This window comes from Cryptomeria japonica, chromosome 9 (assembly GCF_030272615.1).
Source record: "Cryptomeria japonica chromosome 9, Sugi_1.0, whole genome shotgun sequence".
NCBI classification, from domain to species: domain Eukaryota; kingdom Viridiplantae; phylum Streptophyta; class Pinopsida; order Cupressales; family Cupressaceae; genus Cryptomeria; species Cryptomeria japonica.
Genome location: NC_081413.1, coordinates 52,663,256 through 52,683,522, shown reverse-complemented (window position 1 = coordinate 52,683,522; position 20,267 = coordinate 52,663,256).

Here is a 20,267-nt window from a genome sequence, read left to right as displayed (position 1 = left end):
TACATAGCCTCCATCATAATCTTCTAACATAACAAACTTGTGTTTATCACCTGTCATATGATGTGAGCATCCACTATCTATGATCCAAGAATCATTAGTATTTATGTGAGATATTAGGGATTTTTCTTCATACCTTTCTTCATCTGATCCATCTTTGATAGCCACTTAAACTACTTCCTCTGTATCAGTTTCATCTGATTTATCATTGTTGGATTCCTCATCAGCTATTAAGCATGTCTTTCTATCTCTTCTTCTGAAGTCTCGGTGTCCTCTGTAATGATTATCTTTCTATCTGTCATGTCGATAATCTCTCTTTTCAGTAGAATCTTTGTCAGGACAATTAGAAGCCATATGTCCTATTTTATCACAATTGAAACATTTCAAAGGTAGTTTTCCTTTATACTTACCTTTGCCTCTTGGTAACCTTCTGGCTAATAGTGCTTCAAACTCTTCCTGCTTTCTGATTTCCTCATACAGTTTGTGTACTTCTTCCATGTTCTTACAAAATCTTTCACTTGCTCCACTGTGATCTCCTTCAAAGTACTTATACTTTCTTTCATTGTAATCATTAGTTTCATCAAGATGAAAAGAACTAAATGCAAATTCAACTTTATTTACCGAAGATCCACTATCAAAGTTACTTAACTCAAATGCATGTAGCTTACCACTAGTAGCATCTAAAGAAACTGGCATATTAGGTACAGACCTCAATTCATTAATTGCAGAGACTCAAATTTCATAATCCAGTAGAAGGGTTCTTAACAACTTACTTGTTATATCCTTTTCTTCAATAGTTCCACCTGCTCCTTTGATTTGATTGACAATCTCCTTTAGTCTTGTACTATACTGGGTTATGTTCTCACCTTCATTCATCCTCATAGATTCAAGTTGTCCTCTTAGATTGTCTACTTTTTCTCTTTGAACATGTTCATCACTGCCATATACAGATATGAGCTTGTCCCACATTGCCTTTGCATCATTGCAGCCTTCTAGATCATTAAACTTTGAGTCGGTCAAAGCAAATGTTATTTCAATCATTGCTTGGATATGTTCTTGCTTTGCCTTTATTTCTTCCATAGTCAATGGATAGGTGCTCGGTGTGATGAAATCATTCTCTAGATAATATACAACATATTCTCCAATTCTTGATAGGTGCAACTTCATCCTTTTCTGCCATGTAGAGAAACTTGACTTGTTCAGCTTCGGTGCATCCCTCTTATACATCTTTGGATCTTTGCCTCAAGTACCTTTAAACTTTTTTTTCCAGAGTCCAAAGCTCTGATACTAATTGATAGTTCTGATACTTAATGTAAGTATAGATCCAATAGCCAACAAGATGAGAGGTGGGGGGTGAATCATACAAACTTAATCTTCCATAAAAACATCAGATTCAACCTCGGTAACATATACTTTAGTAATATAACCAAAACTGCTAAACATGCAAACTCAAAAGCATATAAACATCATATCACTCATAACACTAGATTTAACGTGGAAACCAAAATAGAGAAAAACCACTATGGGATTTCGGACCCACTAAGAAATATACTCTTCTAGAGTATGCTCGCTTAAAAGAAAATCCTATTAAATATTACAAACACATTGCTAGATGTGACCTAGTTAAGGGATTTCCCTCAGATCTGTTAGGATCTTCACCTTATTAGAAGTGACCTTGTTAAAGGATTTCAAACACTCAATCAAAATGTCACCTTGCTAGAGGGTTTTACAAATAAAACTGTTAAGTCCACTTGGTTAGGAGATTTTCTATCACTTTCACAAAATAACAGTAATAAAAATCTATTTGCAACTTCACATCTAAAATGCTAAAGTAGATTCTTATTTGCTCAATACAATCTAGACACAGAACTAATCTTGTCCATCTGCTAGGCTTCTATACTCTGTTATTCAAATAGGTCTTCAAGCTTCTGTGCTTGGTAATCACTATGTAGCATCCCTATGCATACATTTGCCCGCATGTATTGTTTATCAACAGTTCTCTATTTATAAACAATTCGCCAACTGCTTAATCTCCTTGATCACACTTCCATGATCAATCATAGCCATCAGATCTTCAAACTTGTCCAGGTTCAATGTATCCTTCGATCTGAAAAATGTTTTACCCTACCTTGTAACTTGCATACATTTCTTGGAACTTGTGCTAGGGTAATGCAATTCAATCTGTGCTCTAGATCTTCATGTCGATTTTCCTTTGCCATAGATTTATTAACAAACTTCATGCACGGCATACCAATCATTTAATCAGTTCCAACTCATTAGTTTCCTTCATTAAATAACACATATAACCATTTAATGTATTCTATTACAGCTCGGTTACAACTCGGTAACAACTCAGTGAATACTAAACTTTACTCAGTAGACATTCTGCCTTCATTAACCGATAGCGATAACCTTAGGGTTTACTGACTAGGTTCTTTGCTCAGTAACATAGTATAGTATTAACCTTACAATTTACAACATATGTATGATGTTAAAAAAATCTAAACATCATGATCACATCATTGTTTGACTCGGTAATAGTTGCCCATTGAATACCTTATTCATCCCCTTATTTATCATATTCTTTATGTGTCTTTTACCTACATCTTTATACTCATCAAATCATACTTCTTAAGATATGGCAACATCATACTGAATTAGAAAATCAATTTCTTGACATCAATGACAAAATAATAATATTAAGATAGTAAATCATCCTTAATCAATTATATCCATAATCATCAACAACCTTCTCAATATCCTTATTGAAATGCCAACAATCTCCCATTGTCTATTATAATGCCAAATGCCAACACTTACAAGATGATAGATATTTCATGCTAATCATTGATGACTATTCTAGAACGTGTTGGGTTAGTTTTCTTAGAGAAAAATTAGAAGTACTGGGAAAGTTCAAACTATTCAAAGCAATGGTAGAAAATGAAACTGGTAAGAAAATGAAATATCTAAGATCAGATCAAGGAGGAGAATTTACATCTAAGGAGTTTAATACATCTTGTGAAGTAAATGGAATCAGAAAACAACTATCAACACCTCAAACACCACAGTAGAATGGAGTCGTTGAAAGGAAAAACATAACTATCTTTGATGCAACAAGAAGTATGTTATTAGAAGCAAATCTACCACATGTATATTGGAGAGAGGCAGTCAGTACAATGGTCTATACATTCAACAAAATTCACATTAAAGGTGAAACCGATAAGACCCCTCATGAACTATGGTTTGGTATCACTCCTACTCTTAAATATTTTAGAATTTTTGGAAGTAAATATTATATCAGAAGAGATGAGTATATTGGGAAATTTGATCCTAGAAGTGATGAAGGAACATTTCTTGGTTATTCATCTAAGAGCAAGACATATAGATGTTTTAACAAAAGATTGCAGAAAATTGTTGAAAGTACAAATGTAAAGATTGATGAACAATTCAGAGGAAATTCAAGGTATATAGACTCTGAACCGGCAAATTGTTTTTTGACAAATGAACCTACTCTGAATCCACCAGTACAGAATGAAGATCCAGTTACCCCGGTATCATCTGAGGATTCCATAGTAACTGAGGAACAACAACAAACAAAGACACCCCGGTATGTAAGACTGAATCATTCTGAAGATTAGATAATTGGAAACAAGTTTAAAGGAGTTATGATAAGAGGAAGATTGGAAAATGAAGAGGTATGTCTTGTTTCTCAAATTGAACCATCATCAGTTAATGAGGCATGTGAAGATAAATTTTGGATTAAAGTTATGGAAGAAGAATTAGAAGAAATTGAGAAAAATAGCACTTGGACATTAGTTCCTTGGCCTAAAGATAAAAATGTAATTGGAACCAAATGGGTATTCAGAAACAAACTTAATGAAGATGGTAAGGTTGTTAGAAATAAAGCAAGACTAGTGTGTAAGGGATATTCTCAGAAAGAAGGAATTGATTACAATGAAACCTTTCATCAGTAGCTAGAATTGAGGCAGTCAGATTATTTTTGGCTTTTGCAGCACATAAGAACTACAAAGTATATCAAATGGATATTAAATGTGCATTTTAAAATGAAGATCTTGAAGAAGAAGTGTATGTTGAACAACCTGATGGATTCTCTTTGACAGATAACAAAGATATGGTTTGCAGGTTAAGAAAAGCTTTGTATGGATTAAAACAAGCTCCAAGAGCTTGGTATGCAAGATTGGATAAGTATCTTTTAAAGATTGGTTTTTCTAAAGGTAATGCAGACAACAATTTATATTATAAAGTGACTAATGATGACATCTTTATTATAGAAGTATTTGTTGATGACATAATCTTTGGAGGAGAAGATGGATCATGTAAAGAATTTTTTATTAAAATGCAACAAGAATTTGAAATGTCTATGATTGGAGAAATAAAATTCTTTTTAGGATTGCAGATTTCACAGACTAATAAACGTATATTCTTGAGTCAATCCAAGTACTTAAAAGAGTTACTAAAGATATTTGGGATGGAAAACTCTAAACCAGTAAGCACACCTATGACTACAAATGAAAAACTATCACTAAGGGATGAATCTACCCCTGTTAATCCAACTAGATACAAATCTATGATAGGAGGTTTACTGTATTTGACACAAACTAGACCTGACATTATGAATGTAGTATGCATTATTTCAAGATTTCAAAGTAATCCTAGAGAAAATCATGAATCAACAGTAAAAAGGATTTTCTGGTACTTACAAGGTACTATAAATCTTGGATTATGGTATCCTAGAGATGAAAACTTTGAATTATGTGCATACACAGATGAAAATTGGGTAGGAGATGTGGATGATAGAAAAAGAACCACTGGTGGAGCATTCTTTCTTGGAAACAGACTAGTTTCTTGGTTGAGTAAGAAACAAAGTTGTACATCTTTATCAACAATAGAATTAGAATATGTTGCAGCAGCAACTAACTGTACACAGGTACTATGGCTTAAGAAAATGTTGAAAGATATAAAGGTAAAATGCAAGGAATCTATTACTATCTATTGTGATAACACTGCAACAATTGATATATCTAAAAATCCAGTAGTACATTCTAAAACCAAACATGTTTCTATCAAACTGAATTTTCTAAGGGAAAATGTTGAAGCAAAAGAGATAAAACTGGTTTATGTGAATACTAAAGAGTAGATTGCAGATATTTTCACTAAACCTCTGCCTAAGGAGACTTTTGAATATCTCAGAGATCATCTTGGGGTCATACCCCCACCGATAGAGACTTAGGAAGTTGATAATTGTCATCAACCGATAGAATTAACAAGAAAATCTTATTTCGGCTTTGATGGGAAGCTACTTCTCAGGGGGAGTAGTTGGTATACTGAATTGGTTGGTATTTTGTATCTTTTTCTTTGGCATTTGATGTCAAATGGGGAGAGATTGGTATGGAAAAACACAAGGAAAACACATGTTTCTCCCAGGGGGAGAGATTGTTGTTTGAGAGAGATTATTACTCTCTGTATTTGTATTTTGATTTCTAGTTATGATCTCTTTTCAGAGATTGTTGGTTTTTGGTATTTGGCATTTCTGTTTTGGCACTTTGGTGGTTTTTCCATCTTGTGTTGCCATCAATGCCAAAGGGGGAGATTGTTGGTATTTTGGTATGGTTTTGTCATTGATGTCAACACCTACTAAACACTTATCAACTCTGACACTTTGGAGAATCAACAACATTCACCGGCAAGCAAGTGACTCATGCACAGTCACCGGTATTTGGTACACCAACAAGATATAATGATCACCAGAACTTGGAATGATATGGAAAACACTTGGTTATGTCAAAGACATTGTGTGGACACTTTTTTTTGGAGTTTTGTTTACTGGCATATTAGCATTTGCATATTTGTTGTTATCGGCAAATAGGTCTAGGTTACACCGACAAGTTTATCTTTTCCAGATTAGCACGACATGCTATGGAGATTATTAATTATTGTTGTAAATGCATTAAGATGACATGTTGAATCGGTTATTGCATCGGATATTGTATTATTTGTAAAATGTTTTTATTGTTATATCTTGTAGAGATGACCTACTAAAATTTGTCTTAGGGTATGGTATAAATGTAAGATCTTATTTATAAGATAAAGTGTGGAATGCAAAAAAGGATTGTGTGAAGGTATATGCGAGAATAAACAGAGCTATACACACAGACATCATTTGAAGACTAAAGGAAGGTTTTTGAAGATAATCAGAACTACACTAGTACTGAATCCAACATATGAAGATGCTATTTTGTGTAGTACATTCTTATTGGATTTAACCATCCAACTGTAGTCAGTGTGACTCCCATTTTGTGATTGAGCAGTGAGCTCTAGGCGCTTGGCCTTTTTGCATGTGTAGACCCCATTTATGTACAGTTACTATCTGTAGTAGTATCATCTGATTGTGGGTAAGGTTTCCCAGTGTGGTTTTTCCCCTTACAGGGTTTCCACGTACAAATACTGATGTTATGTGTTGTGGATGACTTTGTCTTTCTATTTTATGCACTAATCCTTACCGGTATAGTAATTAACTATTAAAACTATCTACCAGCATATTAAATTGGTTTACTGGTATTAAGAATTAAGTTGGTTAAGTTGTTTTGGTTTGAATTTATTTGACAACTGATTCACCCCCCCTCTCAGTTGTCTCTAGGACCTAACATCCACATCTCGGAGACAGTCCAAATGTGCTTTCAATTGGCACTCAAGGTGGAGGAGTAGTTGAAGAGAAGGTAGGATCAAAATGGTAGAGGTAAAGGGAGACAATAGAGAGGAGGAAGAGGCACTTTCAGAGGTAGAGGAAATGGTTCTGGATACCAGAGAGACTCTAACAAAGAAGGCAATAGAGGAGAGAGCGGTTACAACCAAGGAGGGGGCTACAATCCAAGAGGGAGCTTTAGGGGTAGAAGACCACCCTCTAGAGAGAGATCCCAAGGAAAAGGAACTCCTAGGTGCTACAACTATAATCAAGAAGGGAACATGGCCAATAGGTGTCCAGAGAAGGCTTCTAGCTCCATAGGAGAAAGGAGCAGAAATTTGGTGCATGAATCTGATTATCAAAGTGTGGCAAGTTTAAGAACTTATCAAAGTGTTAAAGATCCTGATAGCTATGGCTATCCTGAAAGAGGAGGGGCTCTGATGATTAGGAGAGTAGTAATCACCATGAAGGTACCTGACAAGGAGCCTACACAAAGGAAATCTCTTTTCAAAACCACTTGCAAGGCAGGAGGAAAGGTATGCAAGGTTCTGAGAGACTCTAGATCCACTAAAAGTTTTGTATCACTTAAAATGGTAGAAAAGCTTAAGCTTAGGAAGCTGACTCACCCTTATCCCTATAAGGTTTTATGTCTCACCCAAGGTCAGCAAGTAGTGGTGGAAGAGTAGGCTTGGGTGGAGTTTCAGGTTGGATCTTATAAGGATAGGTTACTATTTGACATAGCCAAAATGGATGCATGCCATCTCTTATTTGAGAGATGATGGAAGTATAACTTGAAAGCTCATCATGATGGGTTGAGAAACACCTACTCAATCACCAAGGATGGGAAATTGATAGAGCTCTTACCTCTGATAGAGGAAGAGATGGAATCAAAAGGGAAGGATACAAGAGTGCTGATGGTAGAAGGTAAATAGTTCATGAGGGAGATTGCAGAGAAAGGTGTAGTTTTCTATTCCCTCATACCTAGCACCAAAGTGACAAGGAAGGAGGACTATGTAGAAGAGAAAGAAGGAGGAGCAAAGCACATAGACCCGATAGTCAAACAGTTGCTTGCTAAGAATCAAGGCATCATCTCCCTACCACCAGTAAGGGACATCAGTCACTGCATAGATCTGATCCCTGGATCTACATTACCAAACAAATCAGCCTACAAGCTCACCCCAGACCTGAATGCAGAAATGGCAATGCAGATTGAAGGGTTGCTTTAATCATGACTAATTGGCAATAGTCTAAGCCCATGTGCAGTACCAACAGTCCTTGCACCCAAGAAAGAAAGTGCTTGGAGGCTTTGTACAGACTCAAGAGCCATCAACAAGATAACCATAAAGTATAGGTTTCCAATCCCTAGAATAGAGGATTTACTTGATTGCTTAAAGAGTGCTAAGTATTTCACCAAAATAGATCTAAAAAGTGGACACCATCGGATTAGAATAAGGCTAGGGGATGAATGGAAAACAACTTTTAAAACCAATGAGGGGTTGTATGAGTGGAAAGTTATTCCATTTGGGTTGTCCAATGCCCCTAGTACCTTTATGAGGTTGATGAATGAAGTCTTGGTGGAGTTCATGGGAAAATTTGTCATAGTATACCTAGGTGATATCTTGATCTTCAGTTACACAAGGTAAGAACACCTCAAACACATAGATATGATTCTCAAGAGGTTACATGAAGAGCAACTGATGATCAATTTAGATAAGTGTTTGTTCATGCAGGAGGAGATCATCTATTTGGGTTTTGTAATCTCACAAGGTGAGTTGAAAATGGACCAAGAGAAGGTAAGTGCTATACTATCTTAGCCTACACCTAGAACTATGAATGATGTCTAGAGATTCCATGGTTTAGCAAATTTTAATAGGAAATTCATAAGAGGATTTAGTCATGTTTGTGCACCCAGGCTTGACACCATAAAGGGAGGACAAAACTGCAGGTTCAGTTGGACCAAAGAGGCAGATGATTCATTTAAGACTTTAAAGAATAAGGTTACAGAACAACCAGTCCTTGTCTTACCAAACTTCAACAAGATATTTCAGGTGGATTGTGATGTAAGCCACATGGCTATTGGAGTGGTTCTTACTCAGGAAGGAAGGCCTATTGCTTTCTTTAGTGAAAAGCTAAATGATGCTAAGAAAAGATACTCATCTTATGACTTGGAGATGTATGATCTAGTACAATTTTTGAAGAAGTGGAGGCACTATTTATTGCCAAAGGAGTTTATAGTTTTTACTGATAATCAAACACTTAGTATCATAAATAGTGAAGAGAAGCTAAACCACTGACACATGAAGTGGGTAGAGACTATTAGGATTCCCACAGATATTGAGAGGGGGGGGTGAATAAGTATCTAACTGGTGAATTGAATTTATTAACTTAAAACATTTAGAACATATTATAATAGTGTACCGATATGCATGAAATAATGCAATAAACAAAATTAAAAGCAACCACATGAAAAACACACCATAACACAATGATTTAATGAGGAAACTCAGTGTGGGAAAAACCTTGGTGGGATTTGTGACCCACAATATTCACTTACTAGCCAATAAGAGAATATTACTGCTACAAGAGGGGCCTGCACATGCAAGAAGGCCAACTGCCTAGAGCTCACTACTCAATGGGAAGTCTCACTGACTTACAATGATGGATTATACAAATCTAGTATCTTGTACTACTTTAGAATAGCATCTATAATGCCAGATCCAGTACTGGTTTCCACTCTGCTTCTTACATAAACCCTTAACCTATAATTCACATAATAGGTCTGCCTTATTTTGCCTAAATATGATCTTCTTTCTTACTTACAAATGTTCTACAATGACCTCTCTTATATAAGAGTCATTTTTCAATGATGCCAAGTCGGCTTACAAAGATTTTACAATAATAAACAAAATACAATATAACAAAAATCCTGTCAGCCTTTGTGCTGGTATACTTCCTTTCTCTGCTGGTATCAGTGGTCTAAGTGCTAGTGTAGAGTCTGATCTTGTTAGTGCTGGTGTAATGCCTTGCCAGTGTAACACATTGCCGGTGCCATAGGATTGTAAGGTTGCCATCAAAGAAAAAACCTTCAATCACCTACAATGTCTCATTGGAGTGTGCATATGCCAACAATCTCCCCCTTTGGCATTGATGGCAACACTCATGAGAAAATTCAAAAGCATATCCAAAACTATAATCCAAAAATGTTTCCAAAAATATGTTACCAAAAATATAAGAGCTCCCCTTGAGCAGATAAGTCTTTTGCTGGTTATTTTCTCATACTACTACTCCCCCTTTGGCATCAATGACAAAGGTTGCCAAGATGTTAGTAGAGTTGTAGTCTCACTCAACCTTGTAACTGGGTAGTTACAATTTGAAAAAGATTTGCCAAAATCAAGTTTATACTTTCCATAAACTTCTTGCTGTCCTTTATTGCTATCTCTGTTCTTTTAATTGTACTGGTGAGGTGCTACATATGCACTGTTGGTGTTCTCTATCCCTGTACTAGTGCCTCAGATATTTCCTTCTATAATGATGCTAGATAGTCCAATCTTGGACTCAGTCTTAGTCTCAAATGGTTTGCCTTATTTACTATTCTCTCCTTTTCTCTTTCTAACTTAAGTAATTCTTCCTCAAAACTGGTTATCCTTTGCTCAAAAACTGATAAAGTATCAGGTGAGTTAACAAAATTGTCTGCGAGTTTATTGATTTCATCCTATACCTTGCTCATTTTCTTATCTATGTCTATAGTCAAAAAGTTTATCTTGCAAGTATCTTTATAAAGAGTTTTAAATTCCTTTAATAAGTTACATAGTTCCGGTAGAAGTGTGTCAAATTCCCTAGTACACTTCTTTATCTGATCTTCAAAGAATTTTTGCTTTTCGATTTCTACCTTATTCTTCAATGTCTCTTCCTTTATTTTCTCAATAGTCATTGTGTTCTTAGTGATGTATTTACACAAAGTATCAAGTTGTTTTAAAGAGTCCTAATTGTCTATGTTACAGTTAGGTGCTATTACCTTCAAAATTGGGATTGTGTCATCTATAGCTTTATAAGCTTGTGAACTACAATCTGTTATCTTTTTGATGGAGTCCAAAAGTACTTCAGTTACATTTGTTGATTTGTAACCTATTGAGGAGGAACCAACATTCTGAATTCTATTGGTGGAGGAAGTAACCAAGCTTGCAGTGACTTTTGGTAGGTCAGTTTGTGTTTCCATTTCTTTAAGCAATGGTTTTTGATCTTCTCCTATTTCCGGTGGCACTGTTTCCATGTGAACCTATTCCTATTCCGAATCTTGTTGCTCTTCTTGTCTCTTTGTTTGTTGCTCTATTTTAGTCTCAGTCTGAGTCTCTACCTGTTGCTTTGTTGTATTGTTAATGCTGTCAGTTGCCAGTGTGCAGTAGAGAATACTGACCGGTTGTTTCTTTATCTATCACAATGTTCACCTTTTGTGTATCAACATCAACTATGTACAATACCTCAGGATTAGGATTTGTATCCTCTTTGTCCATACTCTCATCTGCCGATTGATCTTCAGTAGTTTTTATCGGTGATGTAATTTGAGGTAGTGGGGATAAGTTATCTTTGACTTTGATACTCGGAGGTCCACCAACCTTTCCTTTTGCTTTGTCTCTCTCCTTCTGGTATACCTTTATTGGTTTGGGGTTCCTGTATTCTTCTTGTTTTTCTTTCTCAACAAGAAATATGTTCCATGCATTTTCTGTTTCCTCTATTACTTCATTCACTCTTCCAACCATTAATGCAATATGCCAGTGTGTAGTAGAGAATACTGACCGGTTGGCTTCTACAATTAAGTCATCTATCTCCTTAGTTGAGTTTACTGGATAAGCAACAAGTAACTTTTCAATTTTGATTTTCTTATCAAGCTCTACAATAGCTTGTCTTCTTGCTTCCAGTCTTTTGAACAATTCATCTGGTAGATCATCTATTACTTCCATTAAGAATTTCTTATAGATGTCCATTTGTAAAATAACACTATTTTCAACTTGTTCTTTGTCATCGGCTGACAGTGTATCATAGACCTTTCCTATGTTTTTGAGTTTCCCTTCCTCTGTAAATTCATATAGCAATTTTTCAAAAGGTGCCAAGTTTTGTTTAGTCTTCTTCTTCTTTGGTGTCAACTTTTTCTTTGGTGTTGTCTTTCTAACTAGTGACCTTACTACCTGTTGTTTTTGTCTAGTCCTTCTAGGTGAAGGTGTGGATGCTGGTGAAGGATCCCTTTTCCTTACAACTCTTTTGAAAGCTACAGGCATGTCACTTTCCAAAGAAGTAGCTACTGGTGATAGGTGAGTCTCAGGCTATAGATTTCCTAACTCATCCTCAGTGATACTGGTTTATTTTAATACATCTTCTTTAATAGCCTTATCCTATCTAGAACCTCTTCTCACAACTGCTTCAACCTTTTTCACTCTCTTCTTAGATTGAATTTGTTTTTCTATGGTTTTAGTACTACCAAATACTTCTTCCTTTGGTTCATTTGGTGCTTCCAGAAGTGCTTTAGCATTAGTTTCAATTATATGATCACCAGTCTCATAACCCATCTCTATTACCAAGATTGTTCTTGGGATGTCTGCTTCCATCTAGATCTCATCCTTTTTGATTACAAAACATATATCATCTTTGTATTTGTTGACAATTTTTTGTGATAGTCTGATTCTTTTGTTCATCCCGACCTTTAGTGCTTGAAAAATAGTCATGAATGTTCTTTTCTTTGTTCTCACGCATGTTATTGAATAGGTCTGTCAACTATTTTTCTACCGGTATATCAAATCCAAGATTCTTATGGCCAATACCAGGAACCTATTTAGTTATGTGTAGCATCAAGCATACAAGTAGATTTCCAAATCTGAAAGTTCCTTTCTTATCCTTCTTGATTTTGCCTAAGTTATCAATCAACTCATCTTTTAACCATTCACATACATCAATTTTCACATTGTCTTTAACCATGTCATAAGTACATTTAATGCATAAACTGGAAACCAAGTTAAGTCTATTTGCATGAGTTACTTTGTACCCTAAAATCATGCTAACAAATCTCACATTTATATCAGTCACATCATTAACTCTTAGAGACCTTCTGTTTGATGTTGCACCAGTTAAGTTCTTACTAGGTCATTGGAGACCTTCTTGGTTTTGTCTGGTCTGTTACTAGTGGAAGGTAACCCTGTTACTGCTTTCATAGCTTCCTTTGTTATTTTGTGTACTAAATCAAGCCAAAAGAATGAACCATGTACCCTGCTTCAAACTATCCAAATCACCTCCTTGGGAAATTTGGGAATGCAGAGGATTTCAGTGAATCCTAGGGTTTCAACAATTTTATGTTCTAGTTTTAGATTACCAGAATTGTTACATATAATTGTCTTATACATGCTTTTGATTTCTTCATCTCCTAATTCCTCTATGTTGCAATGAATATATATTTGGGGATCTTTTGCGAAAACAACTCCCTTTGGAATTTGGGAAAAAGCACCTATATTGTCATCTTTCTTAACTACCTCGGGAACTAGTTGAAAAATAGGCCTAGGGTGTTTTATAACCTTGACTACTGTAGGGTTTGCTATGAATCCAGGTTTAGAGGAGGATGCCATGATAAATACCTTTTTTTGCCTTTTGGATGGATTGAATTCTAAAGTGCTTTGCCTCTTTGCTTGAAATCCCTTAGCTCTGCAAATTTCATGCTCTTCGAATGTTTGAAATCTCGGTGAAGTGAAATGGAGGCAGAACCACAAATTTATAATGTTTATTTTTCCATCTACCATATTTAATGCATGTCGGTTAAGTAGTCACTTAACATTGTCTGTTGGTATAGAAGTAATTTCCAACTTCTCACCATTTACCGAGGGAATTATAGCAGATGTCTCATGATTTCCAAACCCTCAAGAAAATTTTCTTCAATTTGATGAAGAGCTTTCTGCCAGTGGAGTATTACTCTATCCTGCCAGTGAAGCATCACTCTGTCCTGTCGGTGAAGCATTGATTGGTTCTACCAGTGGAGGAGTATTCCCAACAATATTTAGGTCTGACTTTCTAATCCATTGTTTTAAGAATTCTTATTTAATCTCTTCAACCTTTTCTTTACCTTTCAAGCTAGAACTTTTGTTGTCTATCGGTAATCCTTTACTTCTACAGAATTTTGCAATATGTCCAATCTTGTTACATGCATAACAAGTACATTATTCTTCTGAATAGCTTTCCCATAACCTATGCTGGTTTGTGTTCTACATTAATTAGATAGGTGTCCAAATCTTCCACAAACATAATATCTCACATTCATTTTGGAATTTTTCAGAGTTGTGACCAACTTTGTTATATTTTGAACATTGACCGGTGGGTGTGTTGATATTCTGATAATTTCTAGATCTACACTCATTTGCTCTATGACCATACTTATTACAGTTAAATCATTTTCCATTGAATTTATAAGAATTAGGTTGCCTTACCGGTTCACTATGATCATGTGTGTTTGCAGTACTGAAGCTTTCACCAACTTCAAAGCCAATTCTAGAAGTGTCACCTTGAGGTTTTTGATTCTTCAGCAAGTTACCAAGTTCCTTTGATCTTTTATTGAATTTTTCTTTTTGTTGATTTGGAGTATCTAGTTCTCTTTCTAAGACTTATTTCTACCTCATTAGTTCATTGGAGTCATTCTGAGTGTGCATCAGATCTATCTTCAACAAATCATTTTCATAACTAAGTATTGTGTTTTCATTTGCAACATCACTTAGTCTTCTAGTCAAATCTTCTTCATTCTTCTTTCTATCTTCAATTTCTTTACAAAATCTCATAGTCATATCCTGCATCTCATTCTTTGTTGTCATGTTCGCTTGTTTTAGCTTGTTTATCATATCATTAAGTGATTCCTTTTCATCATTCTCATTTTGCATCTTTTCACAAAGTCCTCTTCTCTTATTTCTTGAAATGTTAAGATTTTCTTGAAGTGCTTGAATGATATGTTGAGCTTCCTTTAGATCATCTTCTAGTTTTATTTTTTCAGTTTCTCTGCATCATAGTCTGAAAGAGCTTCTTCTAGTTGCTTCATCAGATTTTCCATATCTACCGGTGTCAAGATCTTCCTCAAGTTGTTAGGCTTCTGAAAATAGAGGACCAGGCTCTGATACCAATTGTTAGGATTCCCACAGATACTGAGAGGGGGGTGTGAATCAGTATCTAACTAGTGAATTGAATTTCTTAACTTAAAACATGTAGAACATATTATAACAGTGTACCAGTATGCAAGAAATAACGCAATAAACAGAATTAAAAGCAACCACATGAAAAACACACCATAACACAATGATTTAACAAGGAAAAATGGTGTGGGAAAAACCTCAGTGGGATTTGTGACCCACAATATTCACTTACTGGCTAATAAGAGAATATTACTGCTACAAGAGGGGCCTGCACATGCAGAAAGGCCAACTGCGTAGAGCTCACTGCTCAATGGGAAGTCTCAATGACTTACAATGATGGATTATACAAATCCAATATCTTGTACTACTTCAGAATAACATCTTTAATGTCAAATCCAGTACCGGTTTCTACTCTGCTTCTTACATAAACCCTTAACCTATAATTCGCATAATAGTGCCTTATTTCGCCTAAATATGGTCTTGTTTCTTACTTACAAATGTTCTACAATGACCTCTCTTATATAAGAGTCATTTTTCAATGATGCCAAGTCGGCTTACAAAGATTTTACAATAATAAAAAAAATACAATATAACAAAAATCCTATTGGCCTCTGCGCCGGTGCCGGTGGTGTGAGTGCCGGTGTAGAGTCTGATCTTGTTAGTGCCAGTGTAATGCCTTGCTTGTGCCATAGGATTGTAAGGTTGCCATCAATGACAAAACCTTCAATCACCTACAATGTCTCATTGGAGTGTGCATATGCCAACTATTAGGATTCCCACAGATACTAAGAGGGGGGGGATGAATCAGTATCTAATCGGTGAATTGAATTTCTTAACTTAAAACATGTAGAACATGTTATAATAGTGTACCAATATGCAAGAAATAATGTGATAAACAAAATTAAAAGCAACCACATGAAAAACACACCATAACACAATGATTTAACAAGGAAACCCCATGTGGGAAAAACCTTGGTGGGATTTGTGACCCACAATATTCACTTACTAGCCAATAAGAGAATATTACTACTACAAGAGGGGCCTACACATGCAGGAAGGCCAACTGCCTAGAGCTCACTACTCAATGGGAAGTCTCACTGACTTACAATGATAGATTATACAAATCCAGTATCTTGTACTACTTCAAAATAGCATCTATAATGCCAGATCTAGTACTAGTTTCTGCTCTGCTTCTTACATAAACCCTTAACCTATAATTCACATAATAGGTCTATCTTATTTCACCTAAATATGATCATCTTTCTTACTTACAAATGTTCTACAATGATCTGTCTTGGAGTCATTTTACAATGATGCCAAGTTGGCTTACAAAGATTTTACAATAATAAACAAAATACAATATAACAAAAATCTTGTCGGCCTCTGTGTCGGTATGCTTCCTTTCTTTGTTGGTGTCGGTGGTCTGAGTGCCGGTGTAGAGTCTGATCTTGTTAGTGTCGATGTAATGCCTTGCCGGTGCCATAGGATTGTAAGGTTGCCATCAATGACAAAAACTTCAATCACCTACAATGTCTCATTGGAGTGTGCATATGCCAACAATCTCCCCCTTTGGTATTGATGGCAACACTCATGAGAAAATTCAAAAGTGTATCCAAAACTGTAATCCAAAAAATGTTTCCAAAAATATGTTACCAAAAATATAAGAGCTCCCCTTGAGCAGATAAGTCTTTTGCCAGTTATTTTCTCATATTGCTACTCCCCCTTTGGCATCAATGACAAAGGTTGCCAAGATGTTAGTAGAGTTGTAGTCTCACTCAACCTTGTAACTGGGTAGTTACAATTTGAAAAAGATCTGCCAAAATCAAGTTTATACTTTCCATAAACTTCTTGCTATCCTTTATTGCTATCTTTGTTCTTTTAATTGTACCCATGAGGTGTTGCATATGCTTTGTCGATGTTCTCTGTCCCTATACTAGTGCCTCAGATATTTCCTTCCATAATGATGCTAGATAGTCCAATCTTGGACTCAGTCTTAGTCTCAAATGATTTGCCTTATTTACTATTCTCTCCTTTTCTCAAAAACTGATAAAGTATCAGGTGAGTTAACAAAATTGTCTGCAAGTTTATTGATTTCATCCTGTACCTTGCTCATTTTCTTATCTATGTCTACTGTCAAAAAGTTTGTCTTGCAAGTATCTTTATATAGAGTTTTAAATTCCTTTAATAAGTTACATAGTTCCGGTAGAAGTGTGTCAAATTCATTAGTACACTTCTTTATCTGATCTTCAAAGAATTTTTGCTTTTCAATTTCTACCTTATTCTTCAATGTCTCTTCCTTTATTTGCTCAATAGTCACTGTGTTCTCAGTGATGTATTCACACAAGGTATCAAGTTGTTTTAAAGAATACTTATTGTCTATGTTACAGTTAGGAGCTATTACCTTAAAAATTGGGATTGTGTCATCTATAGCTTTATAAGCCTGTGAACTACAATCTGTTATCTTTTTGATGGAGTCCAAAAGTACTTTAGTTATATTTGTTTATTTGTAACCTATTGAGGAGGAACCAACATTCTGAATTCCACCGGTGGAGGAAGTAACCAAGCTTGCAGTGACGTCTGGTAGGTCAGTATGTGTTTCCATTTCTTTAAGCAATGGTTTTTGATCTTCTCCTATTGCTAGTGGCACTATTTCCATGTGAACCTGTTCCTATTCCGGAGCCTGTTGCTCTACTTGTCTCTCTGTTTGTTTCTCTATTTTAGTCTCAGTCTGAGTCTCTACCTATTGCTCTATTGTAATTTTAATGCTGTCAGTTGCCAGTGTGTAGTAGAGAATATTGACCAGTTAGCTTCTGCAATTAAGTCATCTATCTCCTTAGGTGAGTTTACTGGATAAACAACAAGTAACTTTTCAATTTTGATTTTCTTATCAAGCTCTACAACAACTTGTCTTCTTGCTTCCATTCTTTTGAACAATTCATCTGGTAGATCATCTATTACTTCCATTAAGAACTTTTTATAGATGTCCGTGTGTATAATAACATTGTTTTCAACTTGTTCTTTGTCATCTACTGACAGTGTATCATAGACCTTTCCTATGTTTTTGAGTTTCCCTTCCTCTACGATTTCATATAGGAATTTGTCAAGAGGGGCCAAGTCTTGTTTAGTATTCTTCTTCTTTGGTGTCAACTTTTTCTTTGGTGTTGTCTTTCTAACTGGTGACCTCACTGCCTGTTGTTTTTGTCTAGTCCTTATAGGGGAAGGTGTGGATGCCGGTGAAGGATCCCTTTTCCTTACAACTCTTTTGAAAGTTGTAGGCATGTCACTCTCCAGAGAAGTAGCTACTGGTGATAGGTGAGTCTCAGGTTGTAGAGTTCCTAACTCATCCTCAGTGATACCGATTTGTTTTAATACAACTTCTTTAATAGCCTTAGCTTGTCTAGAACCTCTTCTCACAACTGCTTCAACCTTTTTTACTCTCTTCTTAGATTGAATTTGTTTTTCTATGGTCTCAGCACTACCAAATTCTTCTTCCTTTGGTTCATTTGGTGCTTCCAGAAGTGCTTTAGCATTAGTTTCAATTATATGATCATCAGTCTCATAATCCATCTCTGTTACCCAGATTGTTCTTGGGATGACTACTTCCATCCAGATTTCATCCTTTTTTATTACAAAACATATATCATCCTTGTATTTGTTGACAATTTTCTGTGATAGTCTAATTCTTTTGTTCATCCTAACCTTTAGTGCTTGAAAATAGTCATGAATGTTCTTATCTTTGTTTTCACCCATGTTGTTGAATAGGTCTATTAACTGTTTTCCTACCGGTATATCAAATCCAAGGTTCTTATGTCCAATCCTAGGAACCTGTTTAGTTATGTGTAGCATCAAGCATACAAGTATATTTCCAAATCTAAATGTTCCTTTCTTATACTTCTTGATTTTGCCTAAGTTATCAATCAACTCATCTTTTAACCATTCACATACATCAATTTTCACATTGTCTTTAACCATGTCATAAGCACTTTTAATGCATAAACTAGAAACCGAGTTAAGTCTATTTGCATGAGTTTCTTTGTATCCTAAAATCATTCTAACAAATCTCGCATTTATATTAGTCACATCATTAACTCTCAGAGACCTTCTGTCTGATGTTGCACCAGTTAAGTTCATTACTAGGTCATTGGAGACCTTCTTGGTCTTGTCTGGTCTATTGCCAGTGGAAGGTAACCCTGTTACTGCTTTCACAGCGTCCTTTGTTATTTTGTGTACTGAATCGAGCCAAAAGAATGAACCATGTACCCTGCTTAAAACTATCTTAATCACCTCCTTGGGAAATTTAGGAATGCAGAGGATTTCAGTGAATCCTAGGTTTTCAACAATTTTATGTTCTGGTTTTACATTATCGGAATTGTCACATATAACAGTCTTATACATGCTTTTGATTTCTTCATCTCCTAATTCCTCTATGTTGCAATGAATATATATTCAGGGATCCTAGGAAGTTGACCTTCCTGCATGTGTAGGCCCCTCTTGTAGCAATAATATTCTCTTATTGGCAAGTTAGTGAATATTGTGGGTCACAAATCCCACCAAGGTTTTTCCCACACCAGGTTTCCTCATTAAATCATTGTGTTATGGTGTGTTTTTCTTGTGGTTTCTTTTAATTCTATTTATTGCATTATTTCTTGCATACCGGTACACTATTATAATATGTTCTACATGTTTTAAGTTAAGAAATTCAATTCACCAGTTAGATATTGATTCACCCCCTCTCTCAGTATCTTTGGGAATCCTAACAATCACTTAGTTTCATAAATAGCAAAGAGAAGCTAATCCACCAACACATGAAGTGGGTAGAGACCCTGCAAGCCTTCACATTCACCCTCAAACACAAGAAGGGAGTTAAGAACAAAGTTGCAGATGCTTTGAGTAGGAGGGTATTGACTGTGAACCAAATCAAGATGGATAGTGTTGGTATTGAATCCTTGAAGAGTATGTATGATGCAGATGAAGACTTTGGAGAGATATACAAGGTGTGTGAAACTTTTAGTGACTGGTATCATATTGAGTTTTCTGAAATTTTGATACTAGATGGATTGTTGTTCAAAGGAGTGTAGTTGTGTATTCCTAAATGTTCCATGAGGTTGAATATTATTAGGGAGAAGCATTGTGGAGCTATGGCAGGTCATTTTGGCCTTGACAAGACCCTAGACCTTGTGAAGAGACATTATTTTTGGCCTAAGTTGCAAGCATATGTAAGAAAGTTTGTGGAGACATGTTTCATATGTCAGAAAGCAATGGGGATGTCTACAAATGCAAGTTTGTATCAGGCCTTACCCATTCCTTCTAGGCCATGGTAGAGCATAAGTATGGACTTTGTGTTAGGTCTGCCTAGAACAAGGAGAGGATTTCATAGTGTCTCTATAGTGGTGGACAGGCTTAGTAAAATGGCTCAT